Raw genomic sequence first — 22044 nt, forward strand, 5'->3', positions numbered from 1 at the left:
CACTGACATCTGGACATACAAGCACCTGCATCTATACATACACGCGCTGACACCTGAACCTACACTGACGTTCCCACACCTGCATCTATACATACACATTCTGACACCTGGACATACACAGACGTACCCACACCTGCATCTATACATACACGCGTTGACACCTGGACGTACACTGACGTACACACACCTACATCTATATATGCATGGATGCAAATGTGGGTACGTCTGTATACGTCCAGTTGTTAGCATGTGTATGTATAGATGTTAGGTGTGGGTACATCAGTGTATGTCCAGGTGTCAGCACATGTATGTATAGATTCACATGTGGGTACGTTGGTGTACGTTTAGGGGTCAGCGTGTTTATGTATAGATGTTGGTGTGTGTATATCAGTGTACGTACAGATATAGGTGTGTGTATGTATGTATGTATGTATGTATGTATGTATGTATATGTATAGAGGAAGGTGTGATACATACATATAACACATACATGATAGATACATACATATATCACACACACGATAGATAGATAGATAGATAGATAGATAGATAGAACACATACATACAAGATAGATACATACATACATACATACATGATAGATACATATATACACACACATACGATAGATAGATAAATAGATAGATAGATAGATAGATAGATACATATATATATATATATATATATATATATCACAAACATATATGATTCATACATATATCACACACACATACATGATACATACATGAGAAAGACCTGGGATGGTGATGAGGCCCGGGCCCCCTGCTGATGTTGCGTTGAGGAAGGCAGTGTTCCAGGGCGGATGCCAGTCGGGGAGAGCGCCGCGCAGCCCGGGAAAAATACTGCTGAGGAGCTACATCTGGAAGAGCCCCAGGGAGGGAGAGTGTCACATGCCCCATCCTGCGCGGCACACTCTGCAGGCCTGCACATGGGAAGGGAGGTCTCTGGCCACACATACTCACCCTGCTGCTGAAGCCCCGCTGCTGTCCCCATCAGCGCTCTCCAGCGGGGAGCGGGGCCAGGATGAACCTCAACCTGTGAGAACTATCTTCATGATCAAGAGATCTCATATGCAAGATAAGTATGTGTTGGGAAAGGGCTGGGGAGGGCGGCTGCTCGGGCACACCCTCGTCAAGTTAAGGAGATTTAACTGAGGAACACAAGGGAACTCTCGTCTGGGGACAACAACTGCAGGGAGACCACATCTTTTCAGATGAACATGGGAGGGCGGAAGGCTGCCTAATACTGAAGCACCCTCAGACATTAAACCATATGCAACAACTATTGCAAGCATTCCTGGGGGAAGGTCTGCAGCAGACGGATTTGCATTCGGTGATGTCATCCAAGCAGTGGGCCAAAGTTGGCTGGAACCCTCATCTGTATATGAAAAGAGAAAAGGGGCATGTGGGGCATGGCGGTCTTTTGCGGCGCTTGGATAACCCCAAGTTTGCATTAAACACCCCCACCCTCCTTCGGTGTGGGGCTCATGTTGGCCATGCCCAAGCCCCTGAAGCATTCTAGCTGATTTCTTGCAGCAGCTGGGCACTGTAACAGCTTCAGAGCTGATCTACAAGACAAGTAAAAGGGTGTGGGCCCTGCAGCACCACCGGTAGTTTGCATACACACATATATAGGACAGCATCTCTTATATGCCCCAGGGTCAATAAAATAGTATCCTTGTCTAGGCTATCCATCCCCTCAGATAAGGCATTTGTCCATGCCGCTACAGCACTACACACCCAGGTCGACGCAATTGCCGGTCTGAGTAAGGTACCTGAATGTGTATAAATGGACTTCAGGGTAATCTCCTGTTTGCGGTCAGCACACTCTTTGAGGGTAGCCGTATCCTGGGACGGGAGGGCTACCTTCTTGGATAAGCGTGTTAATGCTTTGTCCACCCTAGGGGAGGATTCCCATCGTAACCTATCCGTTGATGGGAAAGGATACGCCATAAGAATCCTTTTGGAAATCTGCAGTCTTTTATCTGGAGATTTCCAAGCTTTTTCACATAACTCGTTCAGCTCGTGTGAGGGGGGAAAGGTTACCTCAGGCTTCTTTCCCTTGTACATATGTACCCTCTTGTCAGCGACAGGGGGTTACTCTGTGATGTGCAAAACATTTTTTATTGCCATAATCATAAATCGAATGGATTTTGCCAATTTTGGCTGTAACTTTGCATCATCGTAATCGACACTGGAGTCAGAATCCGTGTCGGTATCTGTGTCAACAAACTGGGATAGTGGGCGCTTATGAGACCCTGACAGTCCCTGCAACATAGGATCAGGCATGGGTTGAGACCCTGACTGTCCCAAAGCTTCTGCCTTGTCTAATCTTTTGTGCAATGAGTTTACACTAGCATTTAAAACATTCCACATATCCATCCAATCAGCTGTCGGCGGAGACACCACATTCATTTGCTCCCGCTCCTCTCTAATATAGCCTTCTTCCTCAGACATGTCGACACACGTGTACCGACACACCACACACACAGGGAATGCTTTTTCTGAAGACAGTTTCCCCACAAGGCCCTTTGGAGAGACAGAGAGGGAGTATGCCAGCACACACCCCAGCGCTATATAACCCAGGAATAAAACAGTAACTTAATGTTTGCCCAGTAGTGCTGCTGTATGTAATTTGCGAATTATGTGCCCCCCCCCCCCCTCTTTTCAACCCTCTTGTCTAACGTGGTATAAGCAGGGTAGAGTCCGGGGAGCTTCCTCTCAGCGGTGCTGTGGAGAAAAAATGGCGCTGGTGAGTGCTGAGGGAGAAGCCCCGCCCCCTCGGAGGCGGGCTTCTGTCCCGCTTAAACTGTAAAATTGGTGGGGGCTCATACATATATACAGGGTCAGTGCCCAGCTGTATATATGTTATATTTTTGCGAAAGAGGTTTATATTGCTGCCCAGGGCGCCCCCCCTGCGCCCTGCACCCTTACAGTGACCGGAGTATGTGAGGTGTATGGGAGCAAAGGCACACAGCTGCAGTGCTGTGCGTTACCTCAGTGAAGATCATGAAGTCTTCTGCCGCCTCTGAAGTCTTCTTTTCTTCTCATACTCACCCGGCTTCTATCTTCCGGCTCTGCGAGGGGGACGGAGGCGCGGCTCTGGGACGGACGGCGAGGGTGAGATCCTGCGTACCAATCCCTCTGGAGCTAATGGTGTCCAGTAGCCTAAGAAGCAGGACCTTGCAACTCAGAGAGTAGGGCTGCTTCTCTCCCCTCAGTCCCTCGATGAGGGAGTCTGTTGCCAGCAGTGCTCCCTGAAAATTAAAAACCTAACAAAATACTTTCTGTCAGAAAGCTCAGGAGAGCTCCTGAAAAGCACCCAGTCTCCACTGGGCACAGTATCAAACTGAGGTCTGGAGGAGGGGCATAGAGGGAGGAGCCAGTGCACACCCAGAACTAAAGTCTTTCTTAAAGTGCCCATGTCTCCTGCGGAGCCCGTCTATCCCCATGGTCCTTACGGAGTCCCCAGCATCCTCTAGGACTTTAGAGAAAATAGGATTTTAATACCTACTGGTAAATCCTTTTCTCTTAGTCCGTAGAGGATGCTGGGCACCCGTCCCAGTGCGTACTGTGTCTGCAGTTATTAAATGGCCCTTAACTCCAGAACATTTATGTGGAGACAACTTTCCTGACTTGACCATCTTCCTTGGATGTTTTCCCCCTGTGTGACCGCTCCCCAGCCTCGGAGGGTTGCATCCGTGGTCCCTAGGATCCCGTCCTGGATCCCAAACCATCGCCCCTCTAGGTGGTGAGAACTGTGCAGCCACCAATGGAGTGAGATTCTGGTCTTGGAAGACAGTATTATCCTCCGGTGCATGTGTAGGTGGGATCCGGACCACTTGTCCAACAGGTCCCACTGGAACACTCTGGCATGGAGCCTGCCAAACTGAATGGCCTCGTAGGCCGCAACCATCTTCCCCAGCAACCGAATGCATTGATGGATTAACACTCTTGCTGGTTTCAGAATTTGTTTGACCAGACTCTGGATCTCCAGAGCCATTCCACTAGAAGAAAACCTTTTCTGTGTCAGGAACATGTAAGTAGGCATCCTTTATGTCTACCAAAACCAGGAAATCTCCTTTATCCCCCGGACTGGAGATCACTACCCTGAGAGATTCCATCTTGAAATTGAATTTCTTTAGGTAGAAATTAAGGGATTTCAGATTTAAGATTGGTCTGACTGAGCCGTCCGGCTTCGGGACCACGAAGAGGCTTGAATAAAAACCTTCTCCCTGCTGACTAAGGCTGATTTGAACAATCGGTGAGGGGGAACTTCTTGAAACCCCAGTTTGTACCCTTGGGACACTATTTGTAAAACCCACGAGTCCAGGTCCGAATGAATCCAGAACTGACTGAAGAGTTTTAGACGTGCCCCCCAGTGGTGGAACTAGCGAGCAGTGGGCCCATGTGCGACAAAATGGCTTGGGCCCCCCCCCCTTCCCTTCCCATCCAAGTCCACCCCCTCACCCCTGGAGAGGATCTGGTTAGGGGGGCCTGCTCAGGGAAGTGGATACCTAGCAACAGTGCCGTAACTAGACATTTTAGCAGTGTGTGCAAGAAACGGCATTGGAGCCCCACCCCTGCATGCAAAACAGGGGCAGTGCGCGCCGTAGGCGCGCGCAAAAAAACATAGTGGCGTGGCTTCGTGGTTAAGGGGTGTGGCCACAAAATAATACCAATTCATAAAACGGTGCACAGTAGTCTCCATTATTCAAATTACGCCGCACAGTAGCACCACTACACCAGGTAGAGACCCTTTTACACCTTACGGCGGACAGATTCCTCTTTTTACACATTACAGCAGACAGCGTCCTCTTTTTACACATTACAGCAGACAGCGTCCCCTTTTTACACATTACGGCAGACAGCATCCCCCTTTTTTACACAACGGCAGACAGCGTGCCCTTGTTACACATAGCGGCAGACAGCGTACATTTTTTTCACATAACGGCAGACAGCCTGCCCTTGTTAAACATAGCGGCAGACAGCGTACACTTTTTACACATAACGGCAGACAGCCTGCCCTTGTTAAACATAGCGGCAGACAGCGTACACTTTTTTCACATAACAGCAGTCAGCCTGCCCTTGTTACACATAATGGCAGACATCGTACACTTTTTACACATTACAGCAGACAGCTTGCCCTTGTTACACATTACAGCAGACAGCTTGCCCTTGTTACACATTATGGCAGACAGCGTGCCCTTGTTACACATTACGGCAGACAGCATCCCCCTTGTTACACATTACGGCAGGCAGATTCCCCCTTGTTACACATTGCGGCAAGCAGATTCCCCCTTTTTACACATTGCGGCAAGCAGCTTCCCCCTTTTTACACATTGCGGCAGGCAGATTCCCCCTTTTTACACATTGCGGCAGGCAGTCCCCCTTTTTACACATAGCTGCAGGCAGATTCCCCCTTTTTACACATAGCGGCAGGCAGATTCCCCCTTTTTACACATTGCGGCAGGCAGTCCCCCTTTTTACACATAGCTGCAGGCAGATTCCCCCTTTTAACACATAGCTGCAGGCAGATTCCCCCCTTTTACACATAGCTGCAGGCAGATTCCCCCTTTTTACACATAGCTGCAGGCAGATTCCCCCTTTTAACACATAGCTGCAGGCAGATTCCCCCCTTTTACACATAGCTGCAGGCAGATTCCCCCCTTTTACACATAGCTGCAGGCAGATTCCCCCTTTTAACACATAGCTGCAGGCAGATTCCCCCCTTTTACACATAGCTGCAGGCAGATTCCCCCTTTTTACACATAGCGGCAGGCAGATTCCCCCTTTTTACACATAGCGGCAGGCAGATTCCCCCTTTTTACACATAGCGGCAGGCAGATTCCCCCTTTTTACACATAGCGGCAGGCAGTCCCAAGAAAGAAAGAAAGAAAGAAAGAAAGAAAGAAAGAAAGAAAGAAAGAAAGAAAGAAAGAAAGAAAGAAAGAAAGAAAGAAAGAAGAATTATACTTACCCTCTCCGCTGGCTCAGGCTCCTCGTGCAGCTTGACGATTCCCGGGCAGTAGAGAAGGAGGAGGAGGGAGGTGGAGGAGGGAGCCGCAGCAGCGCTGTCTTATTGGTGGAGGCGCTGCTGCTGCTGCCCCTCTGCTTCACTATAGGCTGTTCTCGGAAGACAGCCTATAGTGAAGCAAAGGGGCAGCAGCAGCAGCGCCTCCACCAGTAACAAAGCGCTGCTGCGGCTCCTTCCTTCACCTCCCTCCTCCTCCTCCTCCCGCCCGTGCCGCTGCTCCTCTCATCTCCAAGCGACCCTCCTCCCTCTTCGTGTGTTACAGAGGCGGCAGCGTGTCTGGTGCTGCGGCTGCTGCCCGTAGTGCCCTGGCCTGATCTGTTCGTTACGACGGGCGGGCGGCGGGAGTCGCAGGACGCAGACCTGACGGGAGCGCTGGTGTGCGGCTGCGGCATGATACAATGAGTCATTGTGACTCATTGTAATGCCGGCGGCTGTGGGCCCTTGAGTGCGGCGGGGCCCCAGTGCAATGCACTGCCTGCCCTGCCAGTAGTTCCGCCCCTGGTGCCCCCCACTGGTGTGGGCTCCTGCAAGAGAGCCCCAGCGTCATGCAGTGGATTTGGCAGAAGCAGAGGACTCTGCTCCTGCGATCTTGAAGAGGCTTCTTGGAGTCAGCATCAGCATTCCCTTGGTGAATCCACAATGCCCTACTATCCGAGACTGCCATGAAATTGGCCCGTGAGCACTTGTGCCCGGTGTAGGATTTTTAAATATGTGTAGTTTACTGTATGCAAGGGTTTAAAACCTTTTAGGAACTGAGATCTAAGGTGTATTACATGTAGTTTAAAAAAAACAAAAAAGGTTTATTTTATGGCAGTAGTTTCCAAACTGGGGTTCTTGCACTGGTAGCATAGTTTGGTGGTCCAGGACCAATTAAAATTATTTATACTTTATTAAATTGGCAAAACCATTCCCTCACAACATAACTGAACCTGAGGATGACATGCTATAGACACAATTTACTTAATTTTATATTTTTTTCTGAATTTCTCAATAAAAAAAACTTTGGCCTAGGGGTGCCGTGAAACAAATTTTGATACTATTTATTTATATAGTGCTCTTTCTCCAACAGGACTTGAGATATGGCTTCTGGAACTGAACACAGGATTCTAAATGTGGCTGTACCAAGGACCTATACAGTGGCATTACAGGTTGAGTATCCCTTATCCAAAATGCTTGGGACCAGAGGAATTTTGGATATCGGATTTTTCTGTATTTTGGAATAATTGCATACCATAACGAGATATTATGGTGATGGGACCTAAATCTAAGCACAGAATGCATTTATGTTTCATATATACCATATACACACAGCCTGAAGGTCATTTTAGCCAATATTTTTTATAACTTTGTGCATTAAACAAAGTGTGTGTACATTCACAGAATTCATTTATGTGTCATATACACCTTATACACACAGTCTGAAGTTCATTTAATACAATATTTTTAATAACTTTGAGTATTAAACAAAGTTTGTGTACACTGAGCCATCAAAAAACAAAGGTTTCACTATCTCAGTCTCACTCAAAAAAGTCCGTATTTCGGAATATTCCGTATTTCGGAATATTTGGATATGGGATACTCAACCTGTATTACTTTTTTCTGCTACTGGTTCTTTACCTATGCAAACAAGCATCTGACTTGCCTTTCCTATTGCTTTGTTACATTGCTCACCTGAAATAGTAATACTTAGATAGCTTTCCTCTTGCCATTATAATGCCCTTAATATTATAGTTAGCCTTTGTATTTTTGAGACGTGTATGATTTTGCATTTTTTGGCATTAAATGTTGCCATGTTCTTGACCATTCCTCTAGTCCAGGGGCGGAACTGCCAGAGACAACGGAGTCAGTTGCCGCCGGGCTCCAGCCCTAAAGGGGCTTCCTCCATTGCCCTCCGGCTGTTACGTGCCCTTCCTACTAAATAGACAAAGGCGCTACCAGCAGGGTCTCGCAGTTTGTACATTCCATGCCGTAACACCCTTCTTTCCACCTTTTTCAAGACCCAGCCCAGCAGCCTCGCCGCTGCCACCACCGCTAGCTGCAGCACTGCCAGCGGTGGGGTGCCCCTGCTTCTTCTCACACCACAGATAGCTGGGCAGCACTGCAACTGCCTGCCTGATTGCTCCGCCCCCTTCCGGCTCCCAAGCACCTCTGCTGCCCAGTGATCCAGGAGCCTGCTGCTAGGAAGAAGTGGCCGAGCTTCAGCAAGCGAGTCTGGACACTGGCGGAGGAAGCCATGATAACCAGATAATGGGGAGTGGAGAGCCAGTTCCAAGGTAATACTTTATACAGCTGGTTGAGATCCTGGTCGGTGGATATGGATTCCAAGAAAACCCTGGAGGTGCTTCCTTTCAAGGGAGACACTCTCTTTGGAGAAGACCTCAATAAGATTGTAGCTGATCTGGCTACTGCTAAAACAGCTTGCCTACCTAGTATGACTCCTACCACGCAGAAGGCTAAAAGTACTTTCCCTTGGCCCTTTCATCCTCAAGGTAAAGCGTACCCAAGGTCAGGCATACCCAAAGCAAGCTCATGCTTCCAGACCTGCCAAGCCCAGACTGAAGCAAGCCTGGGCTGCCCATCAGCCTGCTTCCAAAACGGACAAGCCTGCCGCATGACGGTGCAGGCCTCCCTCTGGGGGATCCCAGGGTGGGGGGCCCGACTTCTAGGTTTGGCATAATTCTAGGCTAGAGAATTCTGTTTGGAGCTTACCTTGTACTTTGTGAAGAAATAATCAGCATTGTGGCTGAGCAGATACATGTAGTGTGTGGCTGCAAACTGCATGGATCTGCTGCGTTGTAATGCTGATACTTTTTTTTTCAAAGTACCAATAGCTTCATATAATGTTCACAATTTTTATGCAGGATCAAATAGCTCAATAGGTAGGGTGTTTGATTAGAATTCAACAGGTTATAGGTTTGAATCCTGGGTATGGTAGTTTGAGATGTGTTATTTAATAAAGTATGTTGTTCTGACTGCCGGCATCCTATCACCTGGGATATCATACTAAATAAATGGAGTTGATCAATTTTTTTTTATTTTTTTTTTAAACTAGGGACAATTTCCAGATACTTTTCTTTATAACTGAGATTGCCCCCTGGAACTTCACATCAGTTGACAACTATGCATGAGTGGGCAGTGCTTGCTCTGGATCTGCCCACCCATTTATGTGCCGTCATAAAAGAAAGCACAACTGACAGTTATCCTGGGCGTACACTACACAATTATCTGTCAGGCTATCTATCCAGTCTGGATGGATGGAATGAAAATCTGGTAATGTATAGGAGCAAATGTCAATTAACCATTTGCTCCCAAACACTAGAAAAGTGGTCAAAAATGGTCATTACACAAATTGGTTAAACCCAAAATTTAACCAATTTGTTTAGGGGACCATTTTTGTCCATTTTCTAGTGTTTGAGAGTAAATCGTTGATGGTCATGTGCTCACATAGATAACCGGATCTCTATTCCAACCAGCCAGTGTTGGAGATATGGTCTGCCAGATTACATAATGCATACCAGAGCCATAACTAGACTTTTTGGTGCCCTGTGACAGATAATTATATGCCCCCCCCCCCTCCCCATTTTTGCAATATGGACAAAAGGCGCATGCCTTGTGGGGAAGGGGCATAACAAGATTGGTCTCAGAGAAAGCACATGAGATATGAAGATATATCTAGTATACTTGACACTCAATGGTTTGTGGTATTGCCGGGGTGCCCTCCTTAAATGCATATACAGTCACACATGGCGTGTTTGTGCAAATGGCATATCAGCAGTCAGCACTAACTGGTGACATGCCATTTGTACAAGTAAGCCAGAGGTTCCCAAACTGTGTGCCGTGGCTCCCTAGGGTGCCTCGGGACACTTGCAGGGGTGCCCTGGGTTGGTGGTCCAGGACCAATTCAAATTATTCATGGTCAATATAATAGGCAAAACCAGTGCTGGTGGCTGCCAGTCATAAAATATGTGGCCAAACAGAATCAAATCTTGTCCCTCACCACACAACTGACCTTTAGGATGACATATAAACGTGATCAACTTAATGTAATATTTCTTTCTAAATTTCTCAATAAGAAATTTTTGGCCTAGTGGTGCCGTGAAAAAAATTCTGATATTCTAGGGCGCCGTGATTCAAAAAAGTTTGGAAACCACTGAAGTAAGCCATGTGTGACTAATATATAAACATACTTTATTAAATAACACCTCAAACTATCATACCCTGGATTCAAACCTATAACCTGTTGAATTCTAATCAAATACCCTACCCATTGAGCTACTTGATCCTGCATCTATTCTAACCTCCAAAAATAGATTCAGTTGCATTTTCCAGCGTGTTTTGTTTGCGCCTTTGCAAATATCTTACATCGACAAACTTATTTAGTACTATTTTGCAAATAGGGTTACATTGTCGCAACATTGTGTTCCCTAATTGCTTGATTTTTTTAAATGCAACAATTGATAAAGACACCTGATAATTGCTCTGTGGAGTCTTATTTTGTGTCTACTTCTTATCTACATTTAATTCCCTACCTCTAATCAAGGCATTTTTAAATGCTGGGGGCTGCCAGGACGTGAGGCCTACCTAGACTTTAGATCTGAATTTGAATGTACTTGTGAACTAACTTAATTTCCTACTTCTAAATTCATTCCTAAATTCACTACTTACATTAATCCTGTAGTTGGGCATTTTGAGCCTTCAATTGTGGGCATTGTTTTGTGTCCAGACCAGCAGCTGGTGGTGTGCATTTGCTGGAAAGGCATCGAAGACCTCCGATATGCTGCATCTCCTGATGTGTGTCTCCCTCAAGTGGCTGTCAGCAAATGCATGCAAGACACCCCATTCCAAGCTGATTGTGACATCACGGAACATGCATCATAGAACAGGCATGCTAGAATATGGGTCTTCAACCTGCGACCCTCCAGCTGCTGTGGAACTACATATACCAGCATGCCCTGCCTCAGTTTTAGCATACCTTAATAGCAAAACTGTGGCAGGGCATGCTGGGATGTGTAGTTTCACAGCAGCTGGAGAGCCACAGGATGAAGACCCATGTGCTAGAGCCAAGCCGCAGGTACATTGAATGCTAGCAAGCTGAATGTTTAAATCATTTTTGTTCCGCAGCATTCCAATGCGGAAGATTCCATGGAACCAGAGATTATTCCATTGAGAAGGACATGCTGCCTTGATGACTGCACTGTGCAAATTAAATCACGGAGCCAGTTGGCTTGTGGGTGGCTCTGGTGACTGGGTGGTTGGGTGGGCGGTGTGTCGGAGGTGGAGCACATGCAAATGAATGTGTATCATCCAGCTAGTGAGAGTGAAAACTCATGCAGGAGTGTGCCTGCTTGTCAGTGGGTTATGCACCTTGCCAGGCGTCAAATCTACATGGAGCAGCTGGAGGGGACAAGAGCAGGTTTGCAAAATATAGATAGAAGAGCATATATGCTGGCGCATTCTCCATGATTGTGTCAGCTTATGTTTTGGTGCACTGCACTTTCCTTCACTAAGTTTTAGCCATTTTGGTTAAACGCAAGTGTAGTTGCTTCTCGCCCTTTTGGCTGTGATCTTGTATCGTGGTTGAAGAGTCTGCTGGAGGGATTGTTTTCTTCATTGGCGAGAGACTGAAGATATTCCAGGATGGAAGGCTTGGGAACACTATCCGTTTTTCAGTTGTGGAAGAGTTGAAAGACCGGATTGGACTACATTCTATAGTAAAGGATATCTTTGTATTTATTAATCCTCCATTTATATGTGTCTGTCTTTCAATAAAGCTTCGGGCTTGTGATTCCTTCACCCTCTTACACTCCACACCCATAGCCTTATTAACTGTTGTATTATTGTATTTAAATGTATAGTGCAGTTCATGATTTATAGTGTAGGCTGGCCTGTGCTGTAGTTCTTGAACTGTACTATACCGACAGCATTTGTATTGTGTTTTGGCTGTGCTGCAACACGGTACTTATGTGTGTAATGTTTATGTATGTTTTTTTGCTTCTTTATGTCAATAAAGACTGCTTTTTCAATCCAATATCTGAAAACAATCAATGTTTATCTTTGATGGCAATAGAAGTGGTATGATATTTGCTGCTTTTTAAAGGCAATATCTGATATGTCCCCTATCTGGGAACCATATATTAAATGGCTTTTCAGAAAAGGGAGATGGGAGAAGAGCTTTCAGTACTTGTAGGACCGATGCTCATTTCCTATTCTAGCCTCCAAAAACAGATTCAGTTGCATTTTCCAGCGTGTTTTGGATGCGCCTTTGCAAATGTCTTACATCGACAAACTTATTTAGTACTATTTTGCAAATAGGGTTACATTGTTGCAACATTGTGTTCCCTAATTGCTTGATTTTTTAAATGCAACAATTGATAAAGACACCTGATAACTGCTCCGTGGAGTCTTATTTTGTGTCTACTTCTTATCTACATTTAATTCTCTACCTCTAATCAAGGCATTTTTAAATGCTGGGGGCTGCCAGGACGTGAGGCCTACCTAGACTTTAGATCTGAATTTGAATGTACTTGTGAACTAACTTAATTTCCTACTTCTAAATTCATTCCTAAATCCACTACTTACATGAATCCTGTAGTTGGGCATTTTGGGACTTCGATTGTGGGCATTGTTTTGTGTCCAGACCAGCAGCAGGTGGTGTGCATTTGCTGGAAAGGCATCGAAGACCTCCGATATGCTGCATCTCCTGATGTGTGTCTCCCTCAAGTGTCTGTCAGCAAATGCCTGCTAGACACCCCATTCCAAGCTGATTGTGACATCACGGTACATGCATCATAGAACAGGCATGCTAGAACATGGGTCTTCAACCTGCGACCCTCCAGCTGCTGTGGAACTACACATCCCAGCATGCCCTGCCTCAGTTTTAGCATACCTTAATAGCAAAACTGTGGCAGGGCATGCTGGGATGTGTAGTTTCACAGCAGCTGGAGGGCCACAGGATGAAGACCCATGTGCTAGAGCCAAGCCGCAGGTACATTGAATGCTAGCAAGCTGAATATTTAAATCCTTTTTGTTCCGCAGCATTCCAATGTGGAAGATTCCATGGAACCAGAGATCCTTCCATTGAGAAGGACATGCTGCCTGAATGACTACACTGTGCAAATTAAATCACGGAGCCAGTTGGTTTGTGGGTGGCTCTGGTGACTGGGTGGTTGGGTGGGTGGTGTGTCGGAGGTGGAGCACATGCAAATGATTGTGTATCATCCAGCTAGTGAGAGAGAAAACTCATGCAGGAGTGTGCCTGCTTGTCAGTGGGTTATGCACCTTGCCAGACGTCAAATCTACATAGAGCAGCTGGAGGGGACAAGAGCAGGTTTGCAAAATATAGATAGAAGAGCATATATGCTGGCACATTCTCCATGATTGTGTCAGCTTATGTTTTGGTCCACTGCACTTTCCTCCACTAAGTTTTAGCCATTTTTGTTAAGCTCAAGTGTAGTTGCTTCTCGGCATTTTGGCTGTGATCTTGTATCGTGGTTGAAGGGTCTGCTGGAGGGAGGGATTGTTTTCTTCATTGGCGAAAGACCAAAGATATTCCAGGATGGAAGGCTTGGGAACACTATCCGTTTTTCAGTTGTGGAAGAGCACAGAGGTCGGATTGGACTACATTCTATAGTAAAGGATACCTTTCTATTTATTGCCCCTCCCCTTATATGTGTCTGTGTTACAATAAAGCTTCGGTCTTGTGATTCCCTCACCCTCTTACACTCCACACACATAGCCTTATTAACTTTTGTATTATTGTATTGTTTAAATGTATAGTGCAGTTCATGATTTATAGTGTAGGCTGGCCTGTGCTGTAGTTCTTGAACTGTACTATACCAACAGCATTTGTATTGTGTTTTATCTGTGCTGCAACACAGTACTTATGTGTGTAATGTTTATGTATGTTTTTTTGCTTCTTTATGTCAATAAAGACTGCTTTTTCAATCCAATATCTGAAAACAATCAATGTTTATCTTTGATGGCAATAGAAGTGGTATGATATTTGCTGCTTTTGAAAGGCAATATCTGATATGTCCCCTATCTGGGAACCATATATTAAATGGCTTTTCAGAAAAGGGAGATGGTAGAAGAGCTTTCAGTACTTGTAGGACCGATGCACATTTCCTATTCTAGCCTCCAAAAACAGATTCAGTTGCATTTTCCAGCGTGTTTTGGATGCGCCTTTGCAAATGTCTTACATCGACAAACTTATTCAGTACTATTTTGCAAATAGGGTTACATTGTTGCAACATTGTGTTCCCTAATTGCTTGATTTTTTAAATGCAACAATTGATAAAGACACCTGATAACTGCTCTGTGGAGTCTTATTTTGTGTCTACTTTTTATCTACATTTAATTCTCTACCTCTAATCAAGGCATTTTTAAGTGCTGGGGGCTGCCAGGACGTGAGGCCTACCTAGACTTTAGATCTGAATTTGAATGTACTTGTGAACTAACTTAATTTCCTACTTCTAAATTAATTCCTAAATTCACTACTTACATGAATCCTGTAGTTGGGCATTTTGGGACTTCGATTGTGGGCATTGTTTTGTGTCCAGACCAGCAGCAGGTGGTGTGCATTTGCTGGAAAGGCATCGAAGACCTCCGATATGCTGCATCTCCTGATGTGTGTCTCCCTCAAGTGTCTGTCAGCAAATGCCTGCTAGACACCCCATTCCAAGCTGATTGTGACATCACGGTACATGCATCATAGAACAGGCATGCTAGAACATGGGTCTTCAACCTGCGACCCTCCAGCTGCTGTGGAACTACACATCCCAGCATGCCCTGCCTCAGTTTTAGCATACCTTAATAGCAAAACTGTGGCAGGGCATGCTGGGATGTGTAGTTTCACAGCAGCTGGAGGGCCACAGGATGAAGACCCATGTGCTAAAGCCAAGCCGCAGGTACATTGAATGCTAGCAAGCTGAATATTTAAATCCTTTTATTCCGCAGCATTCCAATGTGGAAGATTCCATGGAACCAGAGATCCTTCCATTGAGAAGGACATGCTGCCTGGATGACTACACTGTGCAAATTAAATCACGGAGCCAGTTGGCTTGTGGGTGGCTCTGGTCACTGGGTGGTTGGGTGGGTGGTGTGTCGGAGGTGGAGCACATGCAAATGATTGTGTATCATCCAGCTAGTGAGAGAGAAAACTCATGCAGGAGTGTGCCTGCTTGTCAGTGGGTTATGCACCTTTCCAGACGTCAAATCTACATGGAGCAGCTGGAGAGGACAAGAGCAGGTTTGCAAAATATAGACAGAAGAGCTCTCCAGCCTAGTTTGATGTCTGTTTCCACTTCTCTTTTCTTGAGCCGCTCCCTTCTATGCCCTTGCGCACTATCCTGACTTCTCCCATCTGCTTACTTTGTGCCTTCCAACGCACAATGCGAACTACAGGTAGTGCTGCAGGGCCCACACCCTTTTACTTGCCATACAGAGCAGCTCTGGAGCTGTTACAGTGCCCAGCTTCTGCAAGAAATCAGCTTGAATGCTTCAGGGGCTGGGGCATAGCCAACATGAGCCCCGCACCGAAGGAGGGTGGAGGTGTTTAATGCGAACTATAGGTCATCCAAGCGCCGCAAAAGGCCGCCATGCCCTGCATGCCCCTTTTCTCTTTTAATATGCAGACGAGGGTTGAAGCCAACTTTGACCCACTGCTTGGATGACATCACCATATGCAAATCCATCTGCTGCAGGCCTTCCCCCAGGAATGCTTGCACTAGTTGTTGCATTTGGTTTGTTGTTTGGGGGTGCTTCAGTATTAGGCAGCCTTCTGCCCTCCCATGTTCATCTGAAAATATGTGTTCTCCCTGCAGTTGTTGTCCCCAGATGAGAGTTCCCTTGTGCTGCCTCAGTTGAATCTTCTTTACTTGACAGAGATGTGCCTGAGCATCGGCCCTCCCCAGCCCTATCCCAAATCATACTTATTTTGCATAGGAGATACCATGGTCATGAAGATTGTTCTCCCAGGGTGAGGTTCATTCATTGCATTCTGGGTATGCTGACCCCTGTGATTTCCCCAAATGTGGGAAACTTGACTGCATTATTTGTGGTAGTGGGGGACTGTGTTTGTGCTTTCCTCTGGTCAGCTCTGGTAAAAGTCAGATTTCTTTGTCTCAGATCTTCCTCTAGCCTTGTTCTTCTTTCGAGAGTTCCCTTGTGCTGCCTCAGTTGGATCTCCTTTACTTGACAGGGGGGTGCCCAAGCAGCGACCCTCCCCAGCTCTAGCCCAACTCCTACTTACCTGCCAGGTGAGATACTATGATCATGAAGGTGCTTCTCCCAGGGCAAGGCTCACCCATTGCACTCTGGGTGTGCTGCCCCTGTGATTTCCCCAAATGTGGGAAACTTGACTGCATAATTTGTGTTTCCACTGGTTGGCTTTCATATAATTCAGATCTCTTTGTCTCAGGTCTCTCTCCAGCCTAGTTTGCAGTCTGTTTCCACTTCTTTTTTTTTTGAGCCCCTCCCTTCTATACCCTTGTGCACTATCCTGACTTCTCCTCCTGTCTGCTTACTTTGTGCCTTCCAATGCACAATGCAAACTACAGGTAGTGCTGCAGGGCCCACAAACTTTTACTTGCATTACAGAGCAGCTCTGGAGCTGTTACAGTGCCAAGCTGCTGCAAGAAATCAGCTTGAATGCTTCAGGGGCTGGGGCATTGCCAACATGAGCCCCACACCGAAGGAGGGTGGGGGTGTTTAATGCGAACTAAGGGTCATCTAAGCGCCGCAAAAGGCCGCCATTCCCTGCATACCCCTTTTCTCTTTTCATATGCAGATGAGGGTTCCAGCCAACTTTGGCCCACTGCTTGGATGACATCACTGTATGCAAATCCGTCTTCTGCAGACCTTCCCCCAGGAATGCTTGTACTAGTTGTTGCATTTGGTTTGTTGTTTGGGGGTGCTTCAGTATTAGGCAGCCTTCTGCCCTCCCATGTTCATCTGAAAATATGTGTTCTCCCTGCAGTTGTTGTCCCCAGATGAGAGTTCCCTTGTGCTGCCTCAGTTGAATCTCCTTTACTTGACAGAGATGTGCCTGAGCAGCGGCCCTCCCCAGCCCTATCCCAAATCATACTTATTTTGCATAGGAGATATCATGGTCATGAAGATTGTTCTCCCAGATTGAGGTTCATTCATTGCATTCTGGGTATGCTGACCCCTGTGATTTCCCCAAATGTGGGAAACTCGACTTCATTATTTGTGGTAGTGGGGGACTGTGTTTGTGCTTTCCTCTGGTCAGCTCTGGTAAAAGTCAGATTTCTTTGTCTCAGATCTTCCTCTAGCCTTGTTCTTCTTTCGAGAGTTCCCTTGTGCTGCCTCAGTTGGATCTCCTTCACTTGACAGGGGGGTGCCCGAGCAGCGACCCTCCCCAGCTCTAGCCCAACTCCTACTTACCTGCCAGGTGAGATACTATGATCATGTAGGTGCTTCTCCCAGGGCAAGGCTCACCCATCGCACTCTGGGTGTGCTGCCCCTGTGATTTCCCAAAATGTGGGAAACTTGACTGCATAATTTGTGTTTCCCCTGGTCGGCTCTCGTATAATTCAGATGTCTTTGTCTCAGGTCTCTCTCCAGCCTAGTTTGCTGTCTGTTTACACTTCTCTTTTCTTGAGCCGCTCCCTTCTATGCCCTTGCGCACTATCCTGACTTCTCCCGTCTGCTTACTTTGTGCCTTCCAACGCACAATGCGAACTACAGGTAGTGCTGCAGGGCCCACACCCTTTTACTTGCCTTACAGAGCAGCTCTGGAGCTGTTACAGTGCCCAGCTGCTGCAAGAAATCAGCTTGAATGCTTCAGGGGCTGGGGCATAGCCAACATGAGCCCCACACCGAAGGAGGGTGGAGGTGTTTAATGCGAACTAGGGGTCATCCAAGCGCCGCAAAAGGCCGCCATGCCCTGCACGCCCCTCTTCTCTATTCATATGCAGATGAGGGTTGAAGCCAACTTTGACCCACTGCTTGGATGACATCACCATATGCAAATCCATCTGCTGCAGGCCTTCCCCCAGGAATGCTTGCACTAGTTGTTGCATTTGGTTTGTTGTTTGGGGGTGCTTCAGTATTAGGCAGCCTTCTGCCCTCCCATGTTCATCTGAAAATATGTGTTCTCCCTGCAGTTGTTGTCCCCAGATGAGAGTTCCCTTGTGCTGCCTCAGTTGAATCTCCTTTACTTGACAGAGATGTGCCTGAGCAGCGGCCCTCCCCAGCTCTATCCCAAATTATACTTATTTTGCATAGGAGATACCATGGTCATGAAGATTGTTTTCCCAGGGTGAGGTTCATTCATTGCATTCTGGGTATGCTGACCCCTGTGATTTCCCCAAATGTGGGAAACTGGACTGCATTATTTGTGGTAGTGAGGGACTGTGTTTGTGCTTTCCTCTGGTCAGCTCTGGTAAAAGTCAGATTTCTTTGTCTCAGATCTTCCTCTAGCCTTGTTCTTCTTTCGAGAGTTCTCTTGTGCTGCCTCAGTTGGATCTCCTTCACTTGACAGGGGGGTGCCCGAGCAGCGACCCTCCCCAGCTCTAGCCCAACTCCTACTTACCTGCCAGGTGAGATACTATGATCATGAAGGTGCTTCTCCCAGGGCAAGGCTCACCCATTGCACTCTGGGTGTGCTACTCCTGCGGTTTCCCCAAATGTTGGACACTTGACTGCATAATTTGTGTTTCACCTGGTCGGCTCTCGTATAATTCAGATCTCTTTGTCTCAGGTCTCTCTCCAGCCTAATTTGCAGTCTGTTTCCACTTCTCTTTTCTTGAGTTGCTCCCTTCTATGCCCTTGCGCACTATCCTGACTTCTCCTGTCTGCTTACTTTGTGCCTTCCAACGCACAATGCAAACTACAGGTAGTGCTGCAGGGCCCACACCCTTTTACTTGCCTTACAGAGCAGCTTTGGAGCTGTAACAGTGCCCAGCTGCTGCAAGAAATCAGCTTGAATGCTTCAGGGGCTGGGGCATAGCCATCATGAGCCCCACACCGAGGGAGCAACTCGAAAGAAGAACAAGGCTAGAGGAAGATCTGAGACAAAGAAATCTGACTTTTACCAGAGCTGACCAGAGGAAAGCACAAACACAGTCCCTCACTACCACAAATAATGCAGTCCAGTTTCCCACATTTGGGGAAATCACAGGGGTCAGCATACCCAGAATGCAATGAATGAACCTCACCCTGGGAAAACAATCTTCATGACCATGGTATCTCCTATGCAAAATAAGTATGATTTGGGATAGAGCTGGGGAGGGCCGCTGCTCAGGCACATCTCTGTCAAGTAAAGGAGATTCAACTGAGGCAGCACAAGGGAACTCTCATCTGGGGACAACAACTGCAGGGAGAACACATATTTTCAGTTGAACATGGGAGGGCAGAAGGCTGCCTAATACTGAAGCACCCCCAAACAACAAACCAAATGCAACAACTAGTGCAAGCATTCCTGGGGGAAGGCCTGCAGCAGATGGATTTGCATATGGTGATGTCATCCAAGCAGTGGGTCAAAGTTGGCTTCAACCCTCATCTGCATATGAATAGAGAAGAGGGGCGTGCAGGGCATGGCGGCCTTTTGCGGCGCTTGGATGACCCCTAGTTCGCATTAAACACCTCCACCCTCCTTCGGTGTAGGGCTCATGTTGGCTATGCCCCAGCCCCTGAAGCATTCAAGCTGATTTCTTGCAGCAGCTGGGCACTGTAACAGCTCCAGAGCTGCTCTGTAAGGCAAGTTAAAGGGTGTGGGCCCTGCAGCACTACCTGTAGTTCGCATTGTGCGTTGGAAGGCACAAAGTAAGCAGACGGGAGAAGTCAGGATAGTGCGCAAGGGCATAGAAGGGAGCGGCTCAAGAAACGAGAAGTGGAAACAGACAGCAAACTAGGCTGGAGAGAGACCTGAGACAAAGACATCTGAATTATACGAGAGCCGACCAGGGGAAACACAAATTATGCAGTCAAGTTTCCCACATTTGGAGAAATCACAGGGGCAGCACACCCAGAGTGCGATGGGTGAGCCTTGCCCTGGGAGAAGCACCTACATGATCATAGTATCTCACCTGGCAGGTAAGTAGGAGTTGGGCTAGAGCTGGGGAGGGTCGCTGCTCGGGCACCCCCCTGTCAAGTGAAGGAGATCCAACTGAGGCAGCACAAGGGAACTCTCGAAAGAAGAACAAGGCTAGAGGAAGATCTGAGACAAAGAAATCTGACTTTTACCAGAGCTGACCAGAGGAAAGCACAAACACAGTCCCCCACTACCACAAATAATGCAGTCAAGTTTCCCACATTTGGGGAAATCACAGGGGTCAGCATACCCAGAATGCAATGAATGAACCTCAACCTGGGAGAACAATCTTCATGACCATGGTATCTCCTATGCAAAATAAGTATGATTTGGGATAGAGCTGGGGAGGGCCGCTGCTCAGGCACATCTCTGTCAAGTAAAGGAGATTCAACTGAGGCAGCACAAGGGAACTCTCATCTGGGGACAACAACTGCAGGGAGAACACATATTTTCAGATGAACATGGGAGGGCAGAAGGCTGCCTAATACTGAAGCACCCCCAAACAACAAACCAAATGCAACAACTAGTGCAAGCATTCCTGGGGGAAGGCCTGCAGCAGATGGATTTGCATATGGTGATGTCATCCAAGCAGTGGGTCAAAGTTGGCTTCAACCCTCGGCTGCATATGAAAAGAAAAAAGGGATGTGCAGGGCATGGCGGCCTTTTGCGGCGCTTGGATGACCCCTAATTCACATTAAACACCTCCACCCTCCTTCGGTGTGGGGCTCATGTTGGCTATGCCCCAGCCCCTGAAGCATTCAAGCTGATTTCTTGCAGCAGCTGGGCACTGTAACAGCTCCAGAGCTGCTCTGTAAAGCATGTAAAAGGGTGTGGGCCCTGCAGCACTACCTGTAGTTTGCATTGACGTTGGAAGGCACAAAGTAAGCAGACAGGAGAGGTCATAATAGTGCGCAAGGGCATAGAAGGGAGCGGCTCAAGAAAAGAGAAGTGGAAACAGACAGCAAACTAGGCTGGAGAGAGACCTGAGACAAAGAGATCTGAATTATACGAGAGCCGACCAGGGGAAACACAAATTATGCAGTCAAGTTTCCCACATTTGGGGAAATCGCAAGAGCAGCACACCCAGAGTGCAATGGGTGAGCCTTGCCCTGGGAGAACACCTTCATGATCATAGTATCTCACCTGGCAGGTAAGTAGGAGTTGGGCTAGAGCTGGGTAGGGTCGCTGCTCGGGCACTTCCCTGTCAAGTGAAGGAGATCCAACTGAGTCAGCACAAGGGAACTCTCGAAAGAAGAACAAGGCTAGAGGAAGATCTGAGACAAAGAAATCTGACTTTTACCAGAGCTGACCAGAGGAAAGCACAAACACAGTCCCCCACTACCACAAATAATGCAGTCAAGTTTCCCACATTTGGGGAAATCACAGGGGTCAGCATACCCAGAATGCAATGAATGAACCTCACCCTGGGATAACAGTCTTCATTACCATGATATCTCCTATGCAAAATAAGTATGATTTGGGATAGGGCTGGGGAGGGCCGCTGCTCAGGCACATCTCTGTCAAGTAAAGGAGATTCAACTGAGGCAGCACAAGGGAACTCTCATCTGGGGACAACAACTGCAGGGAGAACACATATTTTCAGATGAACATGGGAGGGCAGAAGGCTGCCTAATACTGAAGCACCCCCAAACAACAAACCAAATGCAACAACTAGTACAAGCATTCCTGGGGGAAGGTCTGCAGAAGATGGATTTGCATACAGTGATGTCATCCAAGCAGTGGGCCAAAGTTGGCTGGAACCCTCATCTGCATATGAAAAGAGAAAAGGGGTATGCAGGGAATGTATAACAAAGAATCTGTCTAGTTTTATCCACGTGTCGCGCAGTCTAAAACAAGGCTGCACAATAGCCCCCGCAACCAGGATAAGTGCCTCTCCAGAGCACCAGAAATGAATGAACAATAAACAAATTAGGCT

General features: G+C 47.1%; 11 non-coding genes across 11 annotated transcripts; 6 read left to right on the top strand and 5 right to left on the bottom strand.

The window, feature by feature from the left end:
• Nucleotides 1–15980: 15980 nt before the first annotated feature.
• LOC135009933 (U1 spliceosomal RNA) lies at nucleotides 15981–16144 on the top strand. The gene has a single exon (XR_010209413.1). It is a non-coding gene; the product is annotated as a U1 spliceosomal RNA (small nuclear RNA).
• A 152-nt stretch (nucleotides 16145–16296) lies between these two features.
• LOC135009935 (U1 spliceosomal RNA) lies at nucleotides 16297–16459 on the top strand. Its single transcript, XR_010209415.1, has one exon. It is a non-coding gene; the product is annotated as a U1 spliceosomal RNA (small nuclear RNA).
• Nucleotides 16460–17134: 675 nt separating this feature from the next.
• Nucleotides 17135–17298, top strand: LOC135009934 (U1 spliceosomal RNA). Its single transcript, XR_010209414.1, has one exon. It is a non-coding gene; the product is annotated as a U1 spliceosomal RNA (small nuclear RNA).
• Nucleotides 17299–17450: 152 nt separating this feature from the next.
• On the top strand, nucleotides 17451–17613 carry LOC135009938 (U1 spliceosomal RNA). Its single transcript, XR_010209418.1, has one exon. It is a non-coding gene; the product is annotated as a U1 spliceosomal RNA (small nuclear RNA).
• Nucleotides 17614–18284: 671 nt separating this feature from the next.
• LOC135009941 (U1 spliceosomal RNA) lies at nucleotides 18285–18448 on the top strand. Its single transcript, XR_010209421.1, has one exon. It is a non-coding gene; the product is annotated as a U1 spliceosomal RNA (small nuclear RNA).
• A 152-nt stretch (nucleotides 18449–18600) lies between these two features.
• LOC135009937 (U1 spliceosomal RNA) lies at nucleotides 18601–18763 on the top strand. Its single transcript, XR_010209417.1, has one exon. It is a non-coding gene; the product is annotated as a U1 spliceosomal RNA (small nuclear RNA).
• Nucleotides 18764–19120: 357 nt separating this feature from the next.
• Nucleotides 19121–19284, bottom strand: LOC135009942 (U1 spliceosomal RNA). The gene has a single exon (XR_010209422.1). It is a non-coding gene; the product is annotated as a U1 spliceosomal RNA (small nuclear RNA).
• A 671-nt stretch (nucleotides 19285–19955) lies between these two features.
• On the bottom strand, nucleotides 19956–20118 carry LOC135009939 (U1 spliceosomal RNA). The gene has a single exon (XR_010209419.1). It is a non-coding gene; the product is annotated as a U1 spliceosomal RNA (small nuclear RNA).
• Nucleotides 20119–20270: 152 nt separating this feature from the next.
• Nucleotides 20271–20434, bottom strand: LOC135009940 (U1 spliceosomal RNA). Its single transcript, XR_010209420.1, has one exon. It is a non-coding gene; the product is annotated as a U1 spliceosomal RNA (small nuclear RNA).
• A 670-nt stretch (nucleotides 20435–21104) lies between these two features.
• On the bottom strand, nucleotides 21105–21266 carry LOC135009936 (U1 spliceosomal RNA). The gene has a single exon (XR_010209416.1). It is a non-coding gene; the product is annotated as a U1 spliceosomal RNA (small nuclear RNA).
• A 152-nt stretch (nucleotides 21267–21418) lies between these two features.
• On the bottom strand, nucleotides 21419–21582 carry LOC135009943 (U1 spliceosomal RNA). The gene has a single exon (XR_010209423.1). It is a non-coding gene; the product is annotated as a U1 spliceosomal RNA (small nuclear RNA).
• Between the last annotated feature and the right edge of the window lie 462 nt (nucleotides 21583–22044).

This window comes from Pseudophryne corroboree, unplaced genomic scaffold, assembly GCF_028390025.1.
Source record: "Pseudophryne corroboree isolate aPseCor3 unplaced genomic scaffold, aPseCor3.hap2 scaffold_2277, whole genome shotgun sequence".
NCBI classification, from domain to species: Eukaryota; Metazoa; Chordata; class Amphibia; order Anura; family Myobatrachidae; genus Pseudophryne; species Pseudophryne corroboree.